Source organism: Melanerpes formicivorus, unplaced genomic scaffold (genome assembly GCF_026170545.1).
Source record: "Melanerpes formicivorus ecotype bairdi unplaced genomic scaffold, bMelFor1.0.p_v2 SCAF_24, whole genome shotgun sequence".
Classification (NCBI taxonomy): domain Eukaryota; kingdom Metazoa; phylum Chordata; class Aves; order Piciformes; family Picidae; genus Melanerpes; species Melanerpes formicivorus.
This window is the reverse complement of record NW_027142376.1, coordinates 12,883,494-12,907,348: the sequence shown is the minus strand read 5'-3', so window position 1 is coordinate 12,907,348 and position 23,855 is coordinate 12,883,494. Positions and strand designations below refer to the sequence as shown.

At 45.3% G+C, this 23,855-nt stretch overlaps 1 protein-coding gene and 1 non-coding gene across 3 annotated transcripts in view; both read right to left on the bottom strand.

Moving 5' to 3' along the window:
* The window catches only part of ANO10 (anoctamin 10), a 109,668-nt gene that overhangs the window by 51,111 nt on the left and 34,702 nt on the right, over nucleotides 1-23,855 (bottom strand). The window lies entirely within an intron of this gene.
* On the bottom strand, nucleotides 10,983-11,055 carry TRNAR-ACG (transfer RNA arginine (anticodon ACG)). The gene has a single exon. It is a non-coding gene; the product is annotated as a tRNA-Arg (tRNA).

Below are 23,855 nucleotides of genomic sequence, written 5' to 3'. Positions count from 1 at the left end.
GAGGTGGGCACAAGCCAACCTCATGAAGTTCAATAAGAGCAAGGGCAGGGTCCTGCATCTGGGTCGAGGCAATCCCAGGCACAAATCCAGGCTGGGCAGTGACTGGCTGGAAAGTAGCCCTGAGGAGAGAGACTTGGGGGTGCTGGTGGACAAAAAGCTCAACATGAGCTCTCAATGTGCACTTGCAGCCCGCAAAGCCAATCAGATCCTGGGATGCATCAGGAGAAGTGTGGCTAGCAGGTCGAGGGAGGTGATCCTCCCCCTCTGCTCAGCCCTGGTGAGACCCCACCTGGAGTACTGTGTCCAGTTCTGGAGCCCCTATTACAAGAGGGATGTGGAGGTGCTGGAACGTGTCCAGAGAAGGGCCACAAGGATGATCAGAGGGCTGGAGCACCTCTCCTATGAGGACAGACTGAAGGAGTTGGGGCTGTTCAGTCTGCAGAAGAGAAGGCTCCCCCAGGTGACCTAATTGTGGCCTTCCAGTATCTGAAGGGGGCCTACAGGAAGGCTGGGGAAGGACTTCTCAGGATCTCAGGTAGTGATAGGACTAGGGGGAATGGAATGAAGCTGGAGGTGGGGAGATTCAGGCTGGATGTGAGGAGGAGGTTCTTCCCCATGAGAGTGGTGAGACCCTGGAATGGGTTGTCCAGGGAGGTGGTCGAGGTGCCGTCCCTGGAGGTGTTTAAGCCCAGGCTGGACGAGGCTCTGGCCAGGCTGATGTAGTGTGGGGTGTCCCAGCCCATGGCAGGGGGGTTGGAACTAGATGATCCTTGTGGTCCCTTCCAACCCTGAATGATACTATGATACTAACTATAGAAATGCATGTGTGTGATACAGGCTACTGAGTTCTTTGGGGATTTATTTATATATACAGGTTTCAGTCAACTGAAGGGATTTTTAGAAGCTCACATTTCAAAATACTGTTTCTGGTTTTCTTCCCTTCACTATGAATGGTAATGCTACTGGGACTGATTTTGGGGGTTTATTTTTGTTTAGAGTTTCTCAGACTGGCATCAGAAGGTACTTTAAATTTATACAAGTGCTTCCTGAGCATTCACGTCTAGCATGTCTAAGAGGAAGCACTGTCAATCAAGTCTGTCTAGCAGTCAAACAGGTCATGAAAGGAGTTGCATAAACAAACAGAGTGGATAGAGCTAATGCATCTAGGAAGTACAGTATAGGAGGTTCTAAAGCAACAAAAGAAGGTGTGTGTAAAAGCTTAAGTGAAAATATACCACATCTACATACTTTGATCTGGGAAAAATACCAAAGAGCCCTTTCCTTCTCTTACAAAGACAAAAGAAATCCAGTGCAATAGGGAAAGACTGCTTGTTTTGTTGTGCTGCTCTGGTAGTTATAAACACCATTTCCAAGGCACTGCTTCACCTCCTTTGTTGTCATGAAGTGACAGCGGAGAAAAATGATGATGCTAGCGATATGTGTTATGAATATACAAATAGGTGGGAGCCAACTGATCCCCATAGAGAAGAAAGTGCACACATTTCAGTTAACAAGTGCTTTCCTCCTCCTCTATCCTTAAATTCAGCAACCCAAAGTGTCTTACCAATGTAAGCACAGGATGTGCTTCTGGAATTCTTGTGGTAAGTAATGGTGCAGACATTATTACAGCCTAAACACACTCAGCAGCTTCAACAACAACATCAGTCTCACTGGTGTACAAGACACTAATCCAAGGTTTGTGAGCCTATTGCAACACTGTTCAGTCTGCAGAAGAGAAGGCTCCTAGGTGACCTAATTGTGGCCTTCCAGGATCTGAAGGGGGCCTACAGGAAGGCTGGGGAAGGACTTCTCAGGATCTCAGGTAGTGACAGGACTAGGGGGAATGGAATGAAGCTGGAGGTGGGGAGATTCAGGCTGGATGTGAGGAGGAGGTTCTTCACCATGAGAGTGGTGAGAGCCTGGAATGGGTTGTCCAGGGAGGTGGTCGAGGCCCTGTCCCTTGGGGGTGTTTAAGCCCAGGCTGGATGAGGCTCTGTCCAGCCTGATCTAGTGTGGGGTGTCCCTGCAGTGGAACTGGTGGTATTTTTTTTTTATTGTCCAGTTTTGCTCTTGCTTATCACCCCCCAAAAGGAACCAAAGGAACCAAAAGGAAGCTTTTGAAAAGAACTTCAAAGAAAGGACATCCAATCTGCAGAGATGAGTCATACAGAAGACAAAACATTTTACATGATGAGCTGAGGACTTGAGCATAGGTAGCCACCTTTAACTGAACAGGTAAATACCAAGAAAATGTACCAAAGGAAGACAAATTTAACACCTTGTTGAATGTGTGGTAGTCCCTAGCAGGTACCATATAGCCCTTGTAAAATGCAATTAGCTTGGAGTGGCTTTAAAAAATGGTCTAAATCCAGATCCCACCTGCTTACATATCATTAACATGCAGTAGAAAAACCAACAACAAATAAACAACACACTGGAATTGCTTAAGAAAATCATTAACACATTATATAGCTCAATTCAGTTAAGATGTTGCTATATAATAAATGCTCAGGTGCACCCTAAAGTCATGTTCATGAGCAAAGGGATCTGACCCATCCCAGTGTTCTTCTGAACTTCTGTTAGTAAAGCATGCAATAAAGAATGTTTTCAAGGAGGAGGAAAATGTGAGCTTTAAAAGCCAAAAGATGAACAAAGCATTCTTTCTTTTGTCAATGCCCAAATTAAGGGAAACTATATACTCCCATTCTAGGATTAACTTGCAAGCAGGTCAAGCTAGATGCTTGAGAGACCTGAAAAGCAAAACAGAAAAAAGTAAGCTAGCACTTGCATTAACTGGTTACATCCCTCCACTTTAGAATGAGAGCAACTTGTGAGCCTGCAGTGTGCCCAGGCAGCCAAGAGGGCCAATGGCATCCTGGCCTGCATCAGGAACAGTGTGGCCAGCAGGATCAGGGAGGTCATTCTGCCCCTGTACACCGCACTGGTTAGGCCACAGCTCAAGTACTGTGTCCAGTTCTGGGCCCCTCAGTTTAGGAAGGAGGTTGACTTGCTGGAACGAGTCCAGAGAAGAGCAACAAAGTTGGTGAGGGATTTGGAACACAAGCCCTATGAGGAGAGACTGAGGGAGCTGGGGCTGCTTAGCCTGGAAAAGAGGAGACTCAGGGGTGACCTTATCACTCTCTACAACTACCTGAAGGGAGGTTGTAGACAGGCGGATGATGGTCTCTTCTCCCAGGCAGCCAGTACCAGAACAAGAGGACACAGTCTCAGGCTGCGCCAGGGGAGGTTCAGGTTGGATGTTAGGAAGAAGTTCTATACAGAGAGAGTGATTGCCCATTGGAATGGGCTGCCTGGGGAGGTGGTGGAGTCACCATCATTGGAGGTGTTCAGGAGGAGACTTGCTGGGGTGCTTGGTGCCATGGGTTAGCTGTTTGGGTGGGTTGGACTGGTAGATGGGTTGGTCTTGATGATCTTGAAGGTCTCTTCCAACCTGGTTTGGTTTATTCTAAATAAAGGTTTATTCTAAATATGCAATCACAGAGGCAAAAAAAAGAAGCAGTGAAATGGCTGGAACTCCCCACCAGAATTCAGGTGGTATTTACAGGCAGCTAAAATTGGCAAAGGTACTTTATTTTTAACTTGAGATATGTGACTCTTTTGTCACAGATGAATTGAAGATCCTGACAGCAATCAAGAATAGGAAATAAAGCAGCTGTGAATGAAAATTATAAATTGCAAATGCTGCCTCCATGAACAGTTTATCCTGCAGATAAAAACTGAATCACAGAATCACAGAATGTTAGGGGCTGGAAGGGACCTTGAAAGATCATCTAGTTGAACCCCTCTGCCAGAGCAGGATCACCTACACCAGATTACACAGGAATGCATCCAGGTGAGCTTTGAGTATCTCCAGAGAGGAAGACTCCACAACTTCCCTGGGCAGCCTCTTCCAGTGCTCCACTCATATTTACATGAAACTTCCTATGCCTAAACTTCCACCCATTGCCCCTTGTGCTGTCACTGGGCACCACCAAGAAGAGCCTGGCTCCATCCTCTCGGGACTCACCCTTTACGTATTTGTAAACCTTGATGAGGTCACCTCTCAGTCTCCTCTTCTCTATGCTAAAGAGCCCCAGATCCCTCAGGCTCTCCTCGTAAGGAAGATCCACTCCCATCACCATTTTTGTGGCTCTGCACTGGACTTCTTCAAGCAATTCCCTGTCCTCCTTGAACTGAGGGGCCCAGAACCAGACACAATATTCCAGATGCAGCCTCACCAGGGCAAAGTAGAGGGGGAGGAGAACCTCTCTTGACCTACTAACCACTCCCCTTCAAATACAACCCAGAATGGCATTGGTCTTCTTGTCCACAAGAGCACATTGCTGGCTCATGGTCAACCTTCCACCCACTAGGACCCCCAGGTCCTTTTACCATTCACTGCTCTCCAACAGCTCAGTGCCCAACCTAAAATGATACATGGAGTTGTTCTTTCCCAGGGGCAAGACTCCACACTTATCCTTGTTGAATTTCATTCAATTTTGTGCTGCCCAACTCTTTAGCCTGTCTAAATCTTAATGAATGGCAGCACAACCCTCCAGTGTGTCAGCCACTCCACCCAGTTCTGTGTCATCAGCAAACTTGCTGACAATGCACTCTGTTCTGACATCCAGGTCACTGATGAATATATTGAACAGCACTGGTCCCAGTACTGACCCCCGAGGGACTCCACTAGATACAGACCTCCAACCAAACTCTGTCCCATTGACCACAACTCTCTGCCTTCTTTCCTTCAACCAGTTCACAATCCCCCTCAGAACCCAATCACCCAGACCACACTTCCTCAGTTTAGCTGTGAGGATGCTGTGGGAGACGGTGTCAAATGCTTCCCTGAAATCAAGATAAACCACATCTGCTGCTCTACCATCATCTATCCACCTGGCTAGGGCCTCATAAAAGGATATCAGGCTGGTCAGACATTACTTCCCTTTGGTAAAAGCATGTTGACTTGTGAAAGACTTACAATATGCATAAAGCTATCAAGGACCCTCCTCCAAATGCCTGTGGGAGACCAAGCTATCTTTTCCTTTCGAAAGTAGGTGGTAAGTTTGAGTCATGCATTCTGTTCTATATTAAAAGTGGCATTACACAACCATGAAAGGATTGCCATGTTTACTTTGAGAACAGGAAAAGTAACCAGCAACAGCCTTCATAGGAGCAAATAATAAACACAATAATAGCTTTAGCCTTTCTCTTCCATTCTTCTCAGCTTAGTGGAAAGAGGATCATTCAAACATCTTAAAAGTATTTGATATATGTAGTGTCACAATAGCTCTATGAGGCAACCCAAGAATTACCCAGAGAATTAAGCCATAGGGCTGAGTCTCTCACCCTAGTCACCCTGGAACTTTCAGGTTCATGTCATACTCCACTCTTCCTCGTCTGTATTTCTCTCAGAGGTAAAGAACAGGTTTGCAGAATAAATCAGTCATAGAAATAGTGCAAAGGGAGATATGAACAAAATTATTCAGCATCTGGAACTGTTCACTCCTTTGGATATACTTTTATTGCAAGTTTTCAGAGGTTAGCCCAGGTAATTACTATGCTATTTCAACAGACTAGTAGTATTACTTTTCCATCTGGGTGAGCCCTCATTCTCATTTTTTCATAGAGCTGTAAGAAGCTATAAAATTATCTATTAATTTTTCTTTTTCTTGCAAGTGTTTTCTGTCTGTCCATTAATTCTATCCATGAAAAAAAATTTAGGTTGTTTTATTACCATTCCATAAAATGTTAACTACCAGCAATGCAGGAAATCAGTCTAACAACGTGCATGAACTGCTTGTTAGCAAGCCCCAGCAGGTTAGAACAGAACAGAATAGAATAGAATAGAATAGAATAGAATAGAATAGAATAGAATAGAATAGAATAGAATAGACCAGGTTGGAAGAGACCTTCAAGATCATCATGTCCAACCTATCATCCAACACCACCTAATCAACTAAACCATGCAACCAAGCACCCTATCAAGTCTCCTGAACACCTCCAGTGATGGTAACTCCACCACCTCGCTGGACAGCACATTCCAGTGGCCATTCACTCTTTCTGTGACGAACTTTCACGTCACCTCCAGCCTAAACTTCCCCTGGCACAGCTTGAGACTGTGTGCTCTTGTTCTGGTGCTAGTTGCCTGGGAGAAGAGACCAACCTTCACCGGTCTACAACCACCCTTCAGGTAGTTGTAGAGAGCAAGAAGGTCTCCCCTGAGCCTCCTCTTCTCCAGGCTAAACAATCCCAGCTCCCTCAGCCTCTCCTCACAGGGCTGTGCTCCAGACCCCTCCCCAGCCTCATTGCCCTTCTCTGGACACGTTGAGGCATCTCAATGTCCTTCTTAAATTGAGGAACCCAGAACTGGACACAGGACTCAAGGTGTGGCCTAACCAGAGCAAGAATTAGTTTATACAACTAACTTTATGTTAGTTATCAGACCAAGAGCATTATAAAACACTCCCACTGATTAAAATAATCAAATGCCTTTAATTTTGCTTCAGTTTCTGCTGGGATAGTCCCTTTTTCAGGAAGAAAAAAAAATAAATACTGTGTGTCAGCACACCAAGTAGACAAGGAAATTAAAGTGCCTTGTTTCTATTGAAAAAAAAAAGGAAGAAGGTTGAAATAAATTCAATTTCTCATTTCTGAGAATTACTATTTAATGATTTCATTGGTAGCTTGGAGAACAAGCAATCTTTCAGAGCCCAGGCCTTGTGCTGTTTACAAAACACAGAGAAACAACAGTTTCGTTCCCTATTCCCTCCAGTATTACATGAGACTGTCTGCTACCCTTTGCCTGCATACTTGAGCATCAGATGCCACAAATAGATTTGGATCTTAATTTTCACCTTCTTAATAAAAGACAAAAAAGGGCAATGCAGTCCTGAACCCAAAATCCATCCACTGGAAAGTCACACATTTACAAAGAGCTTTTAAGAAGTACTTATGAGTACTCTGAATTATTTCACACTTGTAAATAGATAATGTGGAAAGGCTGTAAAGCAGTCATATATTTGCTGATAAAAGTAATTCATGTAAAATATGTCCCTTTACAGGACCCTGTTTGTTTTTGCTGTTCACCAGGAATTGTATGAGCTACCACTCCAAAAGCTCTTTGTCAGCAGATGCTCAGGCAGTTCTGTGGCAATATTACAGGCAAGATAGAGCAACGGACAGAACCAGCAGCAGAGCTGCTTCAACAAAAGTCCAAAACAGCAACAAAGAAAATGCCTTGAACACCTGTTTGCTGAGATGTCAGGAAGAACCTCATGCATTACTAGGAATTCAGTGTTAAGCATATGAAAGAGGAAACAAACTCCACACCTTTGCAGAAGGACTCCTAACCACCAGGTCTATATCCTATCCTACTCAGAATAGAATAGAATAGAATAGAATAGAATAGAACAGAACAGAACAGAACAGAATAGAATAGAATAGAATAGAATAGAATAGAATAGAATAGAATAGAATAGAATAGAATAGAATAGAATAGAATAGAATAGACCAGGTTGGAAGAGAACTTCAAGATCATCGTGTCCAACCTATCATCGAACAACACCTTATCAACTAAACCATGAAACCAAGCACCCCATCAAGTCTCCTCCTGAACACCTCCAGTGATGGTGACTCCATCACCTCCCCAGGCAGCCCATTCCAATGGGCAATCACTCTCTCTCTGTAAAACTTCCTTTTAACCTCCAGCCTAAACCTCCCCTGCTGCAGCCTGAGACTGTGTCCTCTTGTTCTGGTACTGGTAGTCTGGGAGAAGAGACCAACCTCTGCCTGTCTACAACCTCCCTTCAGGAAGTTGTAGAGAGTTATATGGTCACTCCTGAGTCTCCTCTTCTCCAGGCTAAGCAACCCCAGCTCCCTCAGCCTCTCCTCACAGGGCTGTGTTCCAAGCCCCTCACCAACTTTGTTGCCCTTCTCTGGACACGCTCCAGCAAGTCAACCTCCTTCCTAAACTGAGGAGCCCAGATTAGGAAGGACAGATCCTACATGCTGCGCCTCAGCTCTTCCTTGCACAGCCTAAATTCACTTTTGCCCTCAGATGCACGTCACAGTGCATGACACCTTTCTCCCCTTGCCATCATGCACTTTGCACCAGTGCTCAGCATTCCTCAAACCCATAGCGTTCAGTCTCTGCCTAGTGGCACTGACTGGGGAAAGGCAATCACTCCTGCAGAAGCACAGCAGCCATTCCCAGAGCAGCCATTCCCAGAGCAGCCATTCCCAGAGCTTATTGTCCTTCACTCCAAGTTCATTCCTCATTTGATTTCTGCCCACTGAAAGGTGTGTCATTGTTCAGTTGTCTGCACAGCTCTGCATGAGAAAAGCCTGCAAACCACTTGCTGGGCCTAACAACAATGCTCTCTGAAGAAGTTGGTGCTGACAGTAGTGTCAGACTCTAGGTTACCCAGAAAACATGTGGTGAAGCTTTATCTTTGCCCTCACCTCAAACCAGACCATTTTCCTTTGCCTTACTCATTTGACAGTGGTTTTAAGATTGCAGAATGTGAAAGCTGCATTTAGAAAGTTATGAAAATAAATGCAATACTGTTACTTGAGTAAAGAACATGCAAACATCCAACAGTCTGTCCCTGGAAGAAAGCTGAGAACAAAAGACAAATGGATAACGATAGCTTCTCACAGTGAACCTCTAAGAAACCTGCTGCTTCAGGTCTCTCATGTTTAGTCTTTTTGTTCTACAAAACATTCCCCAGAATGTAATTGAAAACATAACACATCTTTCTTGCACCCTGATCACTGTGCAGCACTGTCGGGGGGAAACAAATCAAATAAGCTGTTCCCACCAAAAGGCTTTTTTGTTCCCCCTAAAATGAAGTCCATATGTGGATGAAGCACATCCCTGACCACAGGATCTATCCAAACAGCATCTTCAAAGAATAACAAACAATGTAAAACCTAGAAGCATTACCTTCAAGCAACTATTGAAAAACAACTTTGACAGCACTGATCACAGCTACTGTTTCTGCTTCATTGGCTTCCTTTAAAGAGATGAACTTGGACAACAACGATTATAGAATAGAATGGACTAGACTAGACTAGACTAGACTAGAATAGAATAGACCAGGTTGGAAAAGACCTTTGAGATCATCAAGTCCAATCTATCACCCAACACCATCTAATCAACTAAACCATGGCACCAAGTGCCCCATCCAGTCTCTTCCTAAACACCTCCAGTGATGGTGACTCCACCACCTCCCTGGGCAGCCCATTCCAATGGCCAATCACTCTTTCTGTGAAGAACTTCTTCCTAACATCCCTATTAATGTATTTCTAGCATGCTTGTTTTGTTGCCCTTCACAGCAGTGGCTAGTCTAAGCTATAAATGGGCCTTTGCCTCTCTAATTTTTTTCCTGCATGACCTAGCAACATCTTTAAACATTCCATGGGTTTCCTCACCTTTCATCCAAAGATGATACACCCTCTTTGTTTCTCTTAATTCACCCAGAAGTTCAATGCCCAGCCAGGCTGGCCTTCTACCCCAGCCTCTCATCTTCCAGCACATTGGCACAGCCTGTTCCTGCGCCTTCAAGAATTCTTTCTTGAAGTAGGTCCAGCCCTCCTGGACCCCTTTGTTTTTAAGGGCTATTTCACATGGTACCTTCTGAGTTATAGAATAGAATAGAGTAGAATAAACCAGGTTGGAAGAGACCTTCAAGATCATCGCGTCCAACCTATCACCCAACACCACCTAATCAACTAACCCATGTAACCAAGCACCCTGTCAAGTCTCCTCCTGAACACCTCCAGTGACGGCGACTCCACCACCTCCCCGGGCAGCCCATCCCAATGGGCAATCACTCTCTCTGTGTAAAACTTCCTTCTGACCTCCAGCCTGAACTTCCCCTGGCGCAGCCTGAGACTGTGTCCTCTTGTTCTGGTGCTGGATGCCTGGGAGAAGAGACCAACCTCTGCCTGTTTACAACCCCCCTTCAGGTAGTTGTAGAGAGCAATAAGGTCACCCCTGAGTCTCCTCCTCTCCAGGCTAAGCAGCCCCAGCTCCCTCAGTCTTTCCTCACAGGGCTGTGTTCCAAACCCCTCACCAACTTCGTTGCCCTTCTCTGGACTCGTTCCAGCAAGTCAACCTCCTTCCTCAACTGAGGGGCCCAGAGCTGGACACAGTACTCGAGGTGTGGCCTAACCAGTGCAGTGTACAGGGGCAGAATGACCTCCCTGCTCCTGCTGCCCACACTGTTCTTAATGCAGGCCAGGATGCCATTGGCCCTCTTGGCTGCCTGGGCACACTGCAGGCTCATGTTCAGCCTACCATCAACCAGCACCCCCAGGTCCCTCTCTGCCTGGCTGCTCTCCAGCCACTCTGACCCCAGCCTGTAGCACTGCATGGGGTTGTTGTGGCCAATGTGCAGAACCCGGCACTTGGATGTGTTAAATCTCATGCTGTTGGATTCTGCCCATCTGCCCAGCCTGTAGAGGTCTCTCTGCAAAGCCTCTCTACCCTCCAGCAGATCAACTCCTGCCCCCAGCTTGGTGTCATCAGCAAATTTACTGATGATAGACTCAATGCCCTCATCCAGATCATCAATAAAGATGTTAAAGAGGATGGGGCCCAGCACTGATCCCGGGGGGACTCCACTACTGACTGGCCACCAGCTGGATGTGACACCATTCACCACCACTCTCTGGGTTCGGCCATTCAGCCAGTTCCTAACCCAGCTCAGAGTGCTGCTGTCCAAGCCATGGGCTGACAGCTTGGCCAGGAATTTGCTATGGGGGATGGAGTCAAAGGCCTTGCTGAGGTCCAGGTAAACTACATCCACAGGCCTCCCCACATCCACCAGGCAGTCACCTGCTCATAGAAGGAGATCAGGTTGGTCAGGCAGGACCTGCCCTTCCTAAATCCATGTTGGCTGAGCCTGATCCCTTGGCCATCCTCTAAGTGCTGTGTTAATGCACTCAGGATGACCTGTTCCATGAAAAAGAGCAGCCGAGCCAGCCAGGAGTCGAACCTAGAATCTTCTGATCCGTAGTCAGACGCGTTATCCATTGCGCCACTGGCCCTGCTCAAAAAGCGCTGCTGCTTACCCACACTCCCTTCACCTAAGTAACCTGAAGTCTGCCCTCCAGAAGTCCAGAGTGGAGGTTTTGTTGCTGCCCCTCTTAGCTTGACTGCATATTGAAAACTCAATTATTTCATGGTCACTGGAATGATCTTCTAGATGTTAAGACAAGAAGAGTAACCTGTGCTTTAATAAATACACTAACTTGAAACTGCAGGGGAAGAGAGCAGCTCATGTGACCCCATTGGAGTTTCTGGCTCTGCTGTTTTGCCTGTTTTGTTTTTGTTTGCTTCTGTGTGATATAACTATTGAAACATTTGGCTCAAAATACTCTGAAGTATACACAGGAGACTTGCAGAGCCAATGCAGTGCCAAGCAGAGGAAAAGCAGAGCAAATGACACCCCATCTTCTTATGCAGTATTTTGCCCAAGGTTTACTCCCCACAGTCAAGACTTAAACCACCATATTAGCTGCATTATAGAAGCAGAGTTAAAAGTTCACAAGAACCTTATCATTTACCAATCAATGTGTATCAGATAATTAGAAGGAATTAATTGCCCTGTACCAGATTCTAAATCCATCATTACATGTTTTCCATATACTTTAAATACTTTAAAACATGACTACAAGTGGAAAACGCAACAGAACACTGGTCTTTGTCAGACCAGTTATTTGTGCTTAGGCAACTTTCCCAACAGCCAATACAGTAATGTACACAGGGAGCTGGGATTGTTTAACCTGGAGAAGAGAAGGCTCAGGGGAGACCTTATTGCTATCTACAACTACCTGAAGGCAGGTTGTAGCCAGGAGGGAGTTGGTCTCTTCTCCCAGGCAATCAGCACCAGAACATGAGGACACAGTCTCAAGCTGCACCAGGGGAGATTTAGGCTGGATGTTAGGAAGAAGTTCTTCATAGAAAGAGTGATTAGCCATTGGAATGTGCTGCCTAGGGAGGTGGTGGAGTCACCATTACTGGAGGTGTTCAAGAGGGGATTAGACGTGACACTTGGTGCCATGGTTTAGTAGTCATGAGGTGCTGGGTGACAGGTTGGACTTGATGATCTTTGAGGTCTTTTCCAACCTCCCTGATTCTATGATTACTACCTCTATTGACCCAGGATTGAAATGTTTTTCTTCACTTAAAGTGTGTTTTTGGTTCAAAGGATCAGCAGCCTAGTTTTACTATATTGCAAACCAGTGTCTATGTAACAACAAAACAGGCTTTGTTCCGCGGGCACAATTCAGAAAGCTCTCAATACTGAGTGAAAAACTGCTTAACTGCTCAGATGACTCATTTCAACTTATTTCTTCTCCATCAAGCAAAATCATTATTTTGCTTGTTCTGGCATCTGTTAAAACTATTTTAAGTCAACTTTGCTTTGTTTATCCTCCATAGACCAAATGGACCAAATCCCTAGGGAGATATCTGCAGGCAGGAATGGAATGTATCAATTATAGCTGGGAAAGTATAACAGGAAAAAAAATAAAGAAATAAATTTGCCTTTCTTTTTCAAAAAGCATACAATGAAAACATCTCTGAAAACTGGTTCCACAGGTCTGCTAGACTGAAACAGCTTCCAGTTGCTGCTGTGTGGTTTTGGGGGTTATTTGCTTGTGGTTTGGTTTTGTTGGGGTTGTTGATGTTGTTGTTGGAGGTGGTTTGGTTTGCTGGGCTTTCTTTTCTTTGTTTTGTGTGTGGGAGGTTGTTTGGGTTTTTGGTTCCCCCTCTCCCTTTAGTGTGCCCTACAAAACACACCAAAAATTATCCTTTATCAGAACTGAAATACCTTTTCAAATGTAGTGCTGACCCGGACTAAAATACCCACCCTCCCATAACAGTACTAAGGAATCTCTAAAATCCATCTAGTATGTGAAGATGGTTAAATTGCTAACACAGAGAATTTAAAGCTCTAAGTCTAAGCATGCAGAAACCATTTTGAGTAACTTTTTGAGTAACATTTTGAGTAACGTGTCCAGAGAAGGGCCACAAGGATGATCAGAGGGCTGGAGCACCTCTCCTATGAGGACAGACTGAAGGAGTTGGGGCTGTTCAGTCTGCAGAAGAGAAGGCTCCCAGGTGACCTAACTGTGGCCTTCCAGTATCTGAAGGGGGCCTCCAGGAAGGCTGGGGAAGGACTTCTCAGGATCTCAGGTAGTGATAGGACTAGGGGGAATGGAATGAAGCTGGAGGTGGGGAGATTCAGGCTAGATGTGAGGAGGAAGTTCTTCCCCAGGAGAGTGGTGAAGCCCTGGAATGGGTTGTCCAGGGAGGTGGTCGAGGCCCCGTCCCTGGAGGTGTTTAAGAGCAGGCTGGATGAGGCTCTGTCCAGCCTGATCTAGTGTGGGGTGTCCCTGCCCATGGCAGGGGGGTTGGAACTAGATGATCCTTGTGGTCCCTTCCAACCCTGAATGAAACTATGAAACTATGAAACTTGGGAAATGAATAGGGAGAGAGGGCACCTCCCAAAACAACAGAATGCACACTATAAATGTTCAGAGCTTGCCTAATCAAGAAGTGACTCCAATAGTGATTTGTTTACATTTTTACTACTTTTCTGCTCAAGATCTGTGAAATATTTAAAGGCATAGTCTAAAACTACCCCAATATGGAATAACATCTACATTCATACTACTAGTTAGGTCAGTAGAGTTCGTTATAGATATTTATATTCTGGTACAAGAACAGACTATGTCACTTCAGAGGCTTGTCAGAATTTTAATTCATGCAAATATACTGGTATAATTGATGCACCAAATAGAACAGAATACAATTCACCAGGTTGGAAAAGAACTTTGAGATCATCAAGTCCAACCTGTCATCCAACACTATCAACTAAACCATGACACCAAGCGCCTCATCCAGTCTCTTCCTAAACACCTCCAGGGATGGTGACTCCACCACCTCCATGGGCAGCACATTCCAATGGCCAACACTCTTTCTGTGAAGAATTTCTTCCTAACATCCAGCCTAAACCTCCCTTGGCACAGCTTGAGACTGTGTCCTCTTGTTCTGGTGCTGGCTGCCTGGGAGAAGAGACCAACCCCCACCTGGCTACAACCTCCCTACAGGTAGTTGTAGACAGCAATAAGGTCTCCTCTGAGCCTCCTCTTCTCCAGGCTAAGCAACCCCATCTCCCTCAGCCACTCCTCACAGGGCTGTGCTCCAGACCTCTCACCAGCTTTATAATTATATTTGTACCATTTACCCTTCCTTAGGCTAAAACTCAGGGGAAAAAAAAACAACATCATCAAAAAGAAAAATTAATTAGTTGTTTAAATTTGAGGTAACATTTTCCCAGTCAAACTCTCTCCCTTGCATTTTAAGATTTAATTTGAAGCTACAGATATGAATAACCTTTGCATTTATTCAACATCAGAAGCTATTAAAAAAAAAAAGAAGAAGAAGAAGAAACAGCATTTTAACAAACTCATGTGGTTTTATCTGACATTTTATTTTCCTGCTGGAGGAATTCACACATTGTGTATGAAGGTACCAGTTTACCTCGTCTCTGCATGGTATTTTTCTTTCCAGGTATGGTGTCATACTGCTTGGTAAAAGTGGTTTATTTCAGAATATTGGGTGCAGATACCTTGAATCAAATAGAGTGTGACTGGGGGAGGGGGGGAATAATGTAATAAACACTTTACATATTTAATAATCCCCAAATGAATAATTAGAGTAGAATGGAATGGAATGGAATGGAATGGAATGGAATGGAATGGAATGGAATAGAATAGAATAGAATAGAATAGAATAGAATAGAATAGAATAGAATAGAATAGAATAGAATAGAATAGAATAGAATAGAATAGAATAGAATAGAATGGAACGGAACGGAATAGAATAGAATAGAATAGAATAGAATAGAATAGAATAGAATAGAATAGAATAGAATAGAATGGAACGGAACAGAATAGAATAGAATAGAATAGAATAGAATAGAATAGAATAGAATAGAATAGAATAGAATAGAATGGAACGGAACAGAATAGAATAGAATAGAATAGAATAGAATAGAATAGAATAGAATAGAATAGAATAGAATAGAATAGAATAGAATAGAATAGAATAGAATAGACCAGGCTGGAAGAAACCTTCATAATCATCGCATCCAACCTATCATCCAACACAACCCAACCAACTAAACCATACAACCAAGCACCCCATCAAGTCTCCTCCTGAACACCTCCAATGATGGTGACTCCACCACCTCCCCGGGCAGCCCATTCCAATGGGCAATCACTCTCTCTGTGTAAAACTTCCTCCTGACCTCCAGCCTAAACCTCCCCTGGTGCAGCCTGAGACTGTGTCCTCTTGTTCCGGTACTGGTTGCCTGGGAGAAGAGACCAACCTCTGCCTGTCTACAACCTCCCTTCAGGTAGTTGTAGAGAGCAAGAAGGTCACCCCTGAGTCTCCTCTTCTCCAGGCTAAGCAACCCCAGCTCCCTCAGCCTCTCCTCACAGGGCTGTGTTCCAAGCCCCCCACCAACTTTGTTGCCCTTCTCTGGACACGCTCCAGCAAGTCAACCTCCTTCCTAAACTGAGGGGCCCAGAACTGGACACAGTACTCAAGGTGTGACCTAACCAGTGATTAATTACAATATGCTTTCCTGTGGCCATCCAGAGTAGAATGTTCATTATGAGGATTTAACTATTTTTCAAATGCAAAACCAATCAATTGGTAGATGGTATCAATCCTTAAAACTGATTTAAACTGAAATGAAGTTTTGGTTTTGTGAGCTAGAAAGCAGGATTGGATGTGTTGGGTTTTGGCCTGTTGGGTCCTCGTGGGTTTTTTGTTCATTTGGTTGGTTGTTTTGTTTGTTTGGATGGTTGGTTGGTTTTGGGTTTACATTAAAAAACAGGGAATTATCAACTTTGGAATTGCTGAGTATGCACACAGCCAGGACAGCTTTAAGTTCACAGAGGGCTTGACTGAGCACTGACCAAAAAAAAACCTCCTAAAAAGCAACAGATGCACAGAGTGGCAGCAGTTACAGGAAGTTAAGAAAGCATACATGTTTAAGTAGTTGTCAGTGCTCCCTGGTAGACAGCCAGAGGCAATAACACAGGGATGAAAAAAGCACAAATACAAGAAAATCCTTAATGTGAAGCAACATTTGAACAGATCTGGTTGAGGATGTCACTACTCACTGCAGGGAGCTTGAGACTAGAGGACTTTTTGAGGTCCCTTCCAACCCAGGTGATTCTATGATTCCACCCATATCACAGGTGCACAAGAAGTCAAAGAATTCCCAGCATTCATTGTATCCAATATTAAAAAAGCCTCTCCTATGCAAAACAAAGGCAGTGATCTGTGTCTTGATAGAATAGAATAGAATAGAATAGAATAGAATAGAATAGAATAGAATAGAATAGAATAGAATAGAATAGAATAGAATAGACCAGGTTGGAAGAGACCTTCAAGATCATCGCGTCCAACCTATCACCCAACACCACCTAATCAACTAACCCATGTAACCAAGCACCCTGTCAAGTCTCCTCCTGAACACCTCCAATGATGGTGACTCCACCACCTCCCTGGGCAGCCCATCCCAATGGGCAATCACTCTCTCTGTGTAAAACTTCCTCCTGACCTCCAGCCTGAACTTCCCCTGGCGCAGCCTGAGACTGTGTCCTCTTGTTCTGGTGCTGGCTGCCTGGGAGAAGAGACCAACCTCTGCCTGTTTACAACCCCCCTTCAGGTAGTTGTAGAGAGCAATAAGGTCACCCCTGAGTCTCCTCCTCTCCAGGCTAAGCAGCCCCAGCTCCCTCAGTCTCTCCTCACAGGGCTGTGTTCCGAGCCCCTCACCAACTTTGTTGCTGTTCTCTGGACTTGTTCCAGCAAGTCAACCTCCTTCCTAAACTGAGGGGCCCAGAACTGGACACAGGACTCGAGGTGTGGCCTAACCAGTGCAGTGTACAGGGGCAGAATGACCTCCCTGCTCCTGCTGGCCACACTGTTCCTGATGCAGGCCAGGATGCCATTGGCCCTCCTGGCCACCTGGGCACACTGCAGGCTCATGTTCATCCTACCATCAACCAGCACCCCCAGGTCCCTCTCTGCCTGGCTGCTCTCCAGCCACTCTGACCCCAGCCTGTAGCACTAAAACCTAGATTCAAATGTGCATCCACAAAGATTCAAAACCCTGAAACCACATTAAAACAGCTCCAGAAGTCAAAGGATAAAGATTTAGGCTATTAAGGGAACAGATAGATCTGGAGGTGGCTCTGGACAGAATTTTAATTTGGGAACGTATCTACAACTGGCTAATAAAAAGAAAATTATCAATATGTTAGAAATTAACTCCCAAGGTCTCACAAAACTGTATACTCATTAAGAGACAAATCAGTAACACTAAATCAGTTCTGGATTTACTATGCAAATAGAGTAAAATCTGGGTGTTCACATTCACATTATTGAATTTACTCTGATTTTTGTGACTAATGTTTACACTGTAAATGGGAAAAACCAAAAAGTGGCTACAGCATGGAACTGATTTACTCATGTAAACAGCAGTGCATCTTTCTGGAGCGTTTTTGGAAAGTTAATACATGGCTTATGAATTATGGCAAATTATTAAATTCTATGCAAATATGCTTTAATAATTCCAAAGGGAAGGGCTGTGATCTAGTTTGATCTGCCCCTCTACTCAGCACTGGTTAGGCCACACTTTGAGTCCTGAGTCCAGTGCTGGGACCCTCAGTTTAGGAAAGATGTTGAGTTGCTGGAAGGTGTCCAGAGAAGGGCAACAAAGCTGGGGAGGGGTATGGAGCACAAGGCCTACGAGGAGAGGCTGAGGGAGCTGGGGGTGCTTAGCCTGGAGAAAAGGAGGCTCAGGGGAGACCTTCTTGTTCTCTACAACTACCTGAAGGGAGGTTGTAGACAGGTGGGGGCTGGTCTCTTCTCCCAGCACCAGAACAAGAGGACTCAATCTCAAGCTGTGCCAGGGGAGGTTTAGGCTGGATGTTAGGAAGAGGTTCTTCATAGAAAGAGTGATTGGCCATTGGAATGTGCTGCCCATGGAGGTGGTGGAGTCACCATCACTGGAGGTGTTTAGGAAGAGATTGGATGGGGCGCTTGGTGCCATGGTTTAGTTGATTAGATGGTGTTGGATGATAGGTTGGATTCGATGATCTCAAAGGTCTTTTCCAACCTGGTCAATTCAATTCAATTCAATTCAATTCAATTCAATTCAATTCAATTCAATTCAATTCAATTCAATTCAATTCAATTCAATTCAAGTCTAGTCTAGTCTAGTCTTGTCTAGTGCAGTCTTGCCTAGTCTAGTCTATCCTAGTTTGTTCTTTCTCCTACCCTTTGGACAGTTATGCTTCCGATAGTCTCCATCTACAAAAAGTTCCTAGGTATTGAAATGACCAGGCCTGAATTGCACAGAATAAATTAGCTCTACCAAGGCCAAGCCAGGCCACACACCTCCCTCACAAGATATAAGGTCTGGCTGGGAGCAGAAGAGATGGGGGAAAGGGGCAAAACAGCCCATGCTGTCGGTATATATAAGGGAGATGCAGGCATGATGGGATGAAGCAATGAAACATTACACTTTCAGGTGTCCACCTCCCTGCACCACTTTGGTACTTGGAGGACTCTCAACTCCACGGTTAAGACACCCAGTCTTAAACCCACAACAGTAACACATCCAGTACTTGCTGGTCTTCAGATTATAAGCACATCTCTTAAAAGTTAGTTTCATAGTTTCATAGTTTCATAGTTTCATTCAGGGTTGGAAGGGACCACAAGGATCATCTAGTTCCAAGCCCCCTGCCATGGGCAGGGACACCCTACACTAGATCAGGCTGGACAGAGTCTCATCCAGCCTGCTCTTAAACACCCCCAGGGACGGGGCCTCGACCACCTCCCTGGACAACCCATTCCAGGGTTTCACCACTCTCATGGTGAAGAACCTCCTCCTCACATCTAGCCTGAATCTCCCCACCTCCAGCTTCATTCCATTCCCCCTAGTCCTATCACTACCTGAGATCCTGAGAAGTCCTTCCCCAGCCTTCCTGTAGGCCCCCTTCAGATACTGGAAGGCCACAATGAGGTCACCTGGGAGCCTTCTCTTCTGCAGACTGAACAGCCCCAACTCCTTCAGTCTGTCCTCATAGGAGAGGTGCTCCAGCCCTCTGATCATCCTTGTGGCCCTTCTCTGGACACCTTCCAGCACCTCCACATCCCTCTTGTAATAGGGGCTCCAGAACTGGACACAGTACTCCAGGTGGGGTCTCACCAGGGCTGAGTAGAGGGGGAGGATCACCTCCCTCGACCTGCTAGCCACACTTCTCCTGATACAGCCCAGGATCTGATTGGCTTTGCGGGCTGCAAGTGCACATTGAGAGCTCCTGTTGAGCTTCTTGTCCACCAGCACCCCCAAGTCTCTCTCCTCAGGGCTCCTTTCCAGCCAGTCACTGCCCAGCCTGGATTTGTGCCTGGGATTGCCTCGACCCAGCTGCAGGACCCTGCCCTTGCTCTTATTGAACTTCATGAGGTTGGGTTGTGCCCACCTCTCCAGCCTGTCAAGGTCCCTCTGGAACCATGTCCCAGGCACCCTTGTTGTCTACAAAATTGCAGAAATATTTCATACAATGGAAGTGCTATCATTCTCCTTACCCAGACAGCTAGTGCCAAACCAATGTATCAGGGATGGAGGATTACTGTTATTTAAAGTCAGACTGGTTTTATTCCCTAATAATGAGAACTGAACACTTTCTTATTTACATTTTAAAATTAAATATTTGTAATCACAGCAATTTGAAAGTTTTAAAGAATTCACAGTCTTAGCATATCTTAAAAGCATACAGATAATTCTCACAGAGCAAAGCCTGAGAGAAGTGGCATCACCAAAAATAAAGCAGAATCCAAATGAGTTAGCTTTGCATCAATCAGCTCCACAGCTGCCACAGCAACAAGCAAAGGAACCAGCCAAAAGACCAGAAAAGATGCCAAAGAAGAGGTCCAAGGCTTGGGAGCCAGAACTTGGCATCTGGGTCTTACAGCTGTCAGGGACATTCATGAGAGAAGTCGCTGTTGTGCACAGGTTTTAGAAACAGCCAGGAAAAACAAAACTAAAAACAAACCCAAAACAACAAACAACCACCACAGCAAACCCCCAACAACCCCAAATCTTTATGTATAACTATTAGGAGCAGAAAGGCAACTCATGCCACCATTTGTTTTGTCACTGCATGGAGATATCAAGACACTACACCAAATGAGAAAAGCATTATCTGGACAGAAGGACTGGTACAGAAGAACTGTACTGGTGTGGTAACTTCCAGAGGGACAGTTTCTTCTGCAAAAGAGATACAGGTAAGCAAGAATGGAAATAAAATCTCAACAGCTACTGGGGTTTTGTGTTTCAAAATACAAAATTTTCCCTTAAGGTGTTGTTATTTAGAAGGGACAGAGCCTGTCAGCGTAGACTCCTCGTCGTTTAATTGCTACCAGCAGAAACTCTGCAAAGCTGCTGATTACATACCACAGTTTTAGAATAAACCTTTATTTAGAATAAACCAAACCAGGTTGGAAGAGGCCTTCAAGATCATCAAGACCAACCCATCAACAAATCCAACCCACCCAAACAGCTAACCCATGGCACCAAGCACCCCATCAAGTCTCCTCCTGAACACCTCCAATGACGGTGACTCCACCACCTCCCCAGGCAGCCCATCCCAATGGGCAATCACTCTCTCTGTATAGAACTTCTTCCTAACATCCAACCTAAACCTCCCCTGGCGCAGCCTGAGACTGTGTCCTCTTCTTCTGGTGCTGGATGCCTGGGAGAAGAGACCAACCTCTGCCTGTCTACAACCTCCCTTCAGGTAGTTGTAGAGAGTGATAAGGTCACCCCTGAGTCTCCTCTTCTCCAGGCTGAGCAACCCCAGCTCCCTCAGCCTCTCCTCACAGGGCTGTGTTCCAAGCCCCTCACCAACTTTGTTGCTCTTCTCTGGATTCGTTCCAGCAAGTCAACCTCCTTCCTAAACTGAGGGGCCCAGAACTGCAGTTGTATGCACTTTTTATTAACAAAGAATAAAATCAAACCAAACTAACAACAAAAAACCCCACAACCCACCGAACAAAACAAAAAGGCCACAGCAGCCAAAACAAACCTCCGCATACCTAGAGAGGGAGAAAACACGAAGCTGCAGTATCTGGAGCCCCTATTACAGGAGGGATGTGGAGGTGCTGGAGCGTATCCAGAGAAGGGCCACAAGGATGATCAGAGGGCTGGAGCACCTCTCCTATGAGGACAGACTGAAGGAGTTGGGGCTGTTCAGTCTGCAGAAGAGAAGGCTCCCAGGTGACCTAATTGTGGCCTTCAGTATCTGAAGGGGGCCTACAGGAAGGCTGGGGAAGGACTGCTCAGGATCTCAGGTAGTGATAGGACTAGGGGGAATGGAATGAAGCTGGAGGTGGGGAGATTCAGGCTGGAGGTGAGGAGGAGGTTCTTCACCATGAGAGTGGTGAGACCCTGGAATGTGTTGTCCAGGGAGGTGGTCGAGGCCCCGTCCCTGGAGGTGTTTAAGAGCAGGCTGGATGAGGCTCTGTCCAGCCTGATCTAGTGTGGGGTGTCCCTGCCCATGGCAGGGGGGTTGGAACTAGATGATCCTTGTGGTCCCTTCCAACCCTGAATGAAACTATGAAACTATGAAACTATCTACATTAGAGATTGCATAGCTGCTAAAGACAGTCAGGAAACGCAGGATGACAGCTCCAATTCACATTTTAACACTCATTAAACAGAACTTGCAGGATCCCTAAAGAAAAGCAGAGAACCAACAGCGGAGACCAACAACTCCAGTTCTGCAAAAATGAATTTGAAGTGCATCTGCACAGCAAACCCCAAAGCTAGTAGCAGTTTTCAGGAAAGCTGTGCCACAGATTCTGTGCTGATGAGCCAAGCAACTGCTAAACAATGTTTCAAAACAAAAAGAGAGGCTCTTGGAGAGTGCCAAAAAGAGATGTTACATCCTGTCATCACCACTCAGGCTTTTAGGAACAGGGAAGAGAGGATACTTGTACCAGGATTCTCACTGCCACTGTGATTGAGCCACATTCCATGCTAAAGGAGATTCCCAAGGAAATAGCTTGCATGCTAGTGTGCATTGCCAAAATGAAGACATGTGTACCTCTGATGAAATTAGATGTCAGAAGATGCATGGTTCTGTTAAAGAGGTGCTTTAGGCATAGGTCAAATAAATGGCAAAGCTCTTGAAAAGCATAATTTGATCAGCTATTTTCAATTTATTTCCTGTAATCTTTTCTTACAACCATCAGCCTCTATGTCTGGTTGTAGACTGAGATACAATCTCCAATTCCACCTTCTGAATTACAAAGAAGTAGTTCATAACAGTCTAAACTTTGTAGCCTGGTATCCACCTCCGGAAGGCTGTCTCAGGGCAAATTTCTCAAGCAAACTTTTCACTGTTATACAACTAAGCCCTCTAGTGGTACAATAACCACATTCAGAGTTTCTCTCTTCTATCTTTCTTATTTTTTTTATCCTCTCCGGGGTGGGGGGAGGAAGAAATCCTACTCTTGTAATATCTTTCACTGAAGTTGAGTCAGTAATGCCCCACCTACAACCGCATTTGAAAGCTCTTCATTGAAGATAACAATCTTACTTCATCTTGTGTGGCTCGGTTATTAAATCCAGGGGTAAAACCATCACAAGCAAAGAATAGAACTGTCAAAGGTACAAAAGCACTTTAGTATAATGTCACAGAGTTCTTCAGATTTTACAGATTTTTATGTATACCAATACATAAACACACTAGCAATTAACTCAATCCTTTGACTACCAGAATTATAAGCCAATGCTAGTGTTCTTTCCATTCTAAGCTACTCCCTTCCCTTTCCCCTCCTTCAGGATATTTATAGCATAGAATAGAATAGAATAGAATAGAGTAGAGTAGAATAGAATAGAATAGGCCAGACCAGACCAGACCAGACCAGGTTGGAAAAGACCTTCAAGATCATTGAGACCAGGTAGTGATAGGACTAGGGGGAATGGAATGAAGCTGGAGGTGGGGAGATTCAGGCTGGATGTGAGGAGGAGGTTCTTCACCATGAGAGTGGTGAAACCCTGGAATGGGTTGTCCAGGGAGGTGGTCGAGGCCCCGTCCCTGGGGGTGTTTAAGAGCAGGCTGGATGAGGCTCTGGCCAGGCTGATCTAGTGTGGGGTGTCCCTGCCCATGGCAGGGGGGTTGGAACTAGATGATCCTTGTGGTCCCTTCCAACCCTGAATGAAACTATGAAACTATGAAACCTATCAACCAATCCAACACCACCTAAACAACTAACCCATGCAACCAAGCACCCCATCAACTCTCCTCCTGAACACCTCCAATGATGGTGACTCCACCACCTCCCCGGGCAGCACATTCCAAGGGGCAATCACTCTCTCTGTATAGAACTTCTTCCTAACCTCCAGCCCAAACCTCCCCTGGTGCAGCCTGAGACTGTGTCCTCTTGTTCTGGTGCTGGCTGCCTGGGAGAAGAGACCAACCTCTGCCTGTCTACAATCTCCCTTCAGGCAGTTGTAGAGAGCAATAAGGTCACCCCTGAGCCTCCTCTTCTCCAGGCTAAGCAACCCCAGCTCCCTCAGCCTCTCCTCATGGGGCTTGTGTGCCAAACCCCTCACCAACTTTGTTGCCCTTCTCTGGTCCTTATAATCAACTTTTAAATGGCAGTCAGTGAACTGAAAACAGAAATGTCACCAACCCTGATCTACATTTGCAGCAGTGCCTTGCATTTTGATTGGCAAAATGTTGCCACT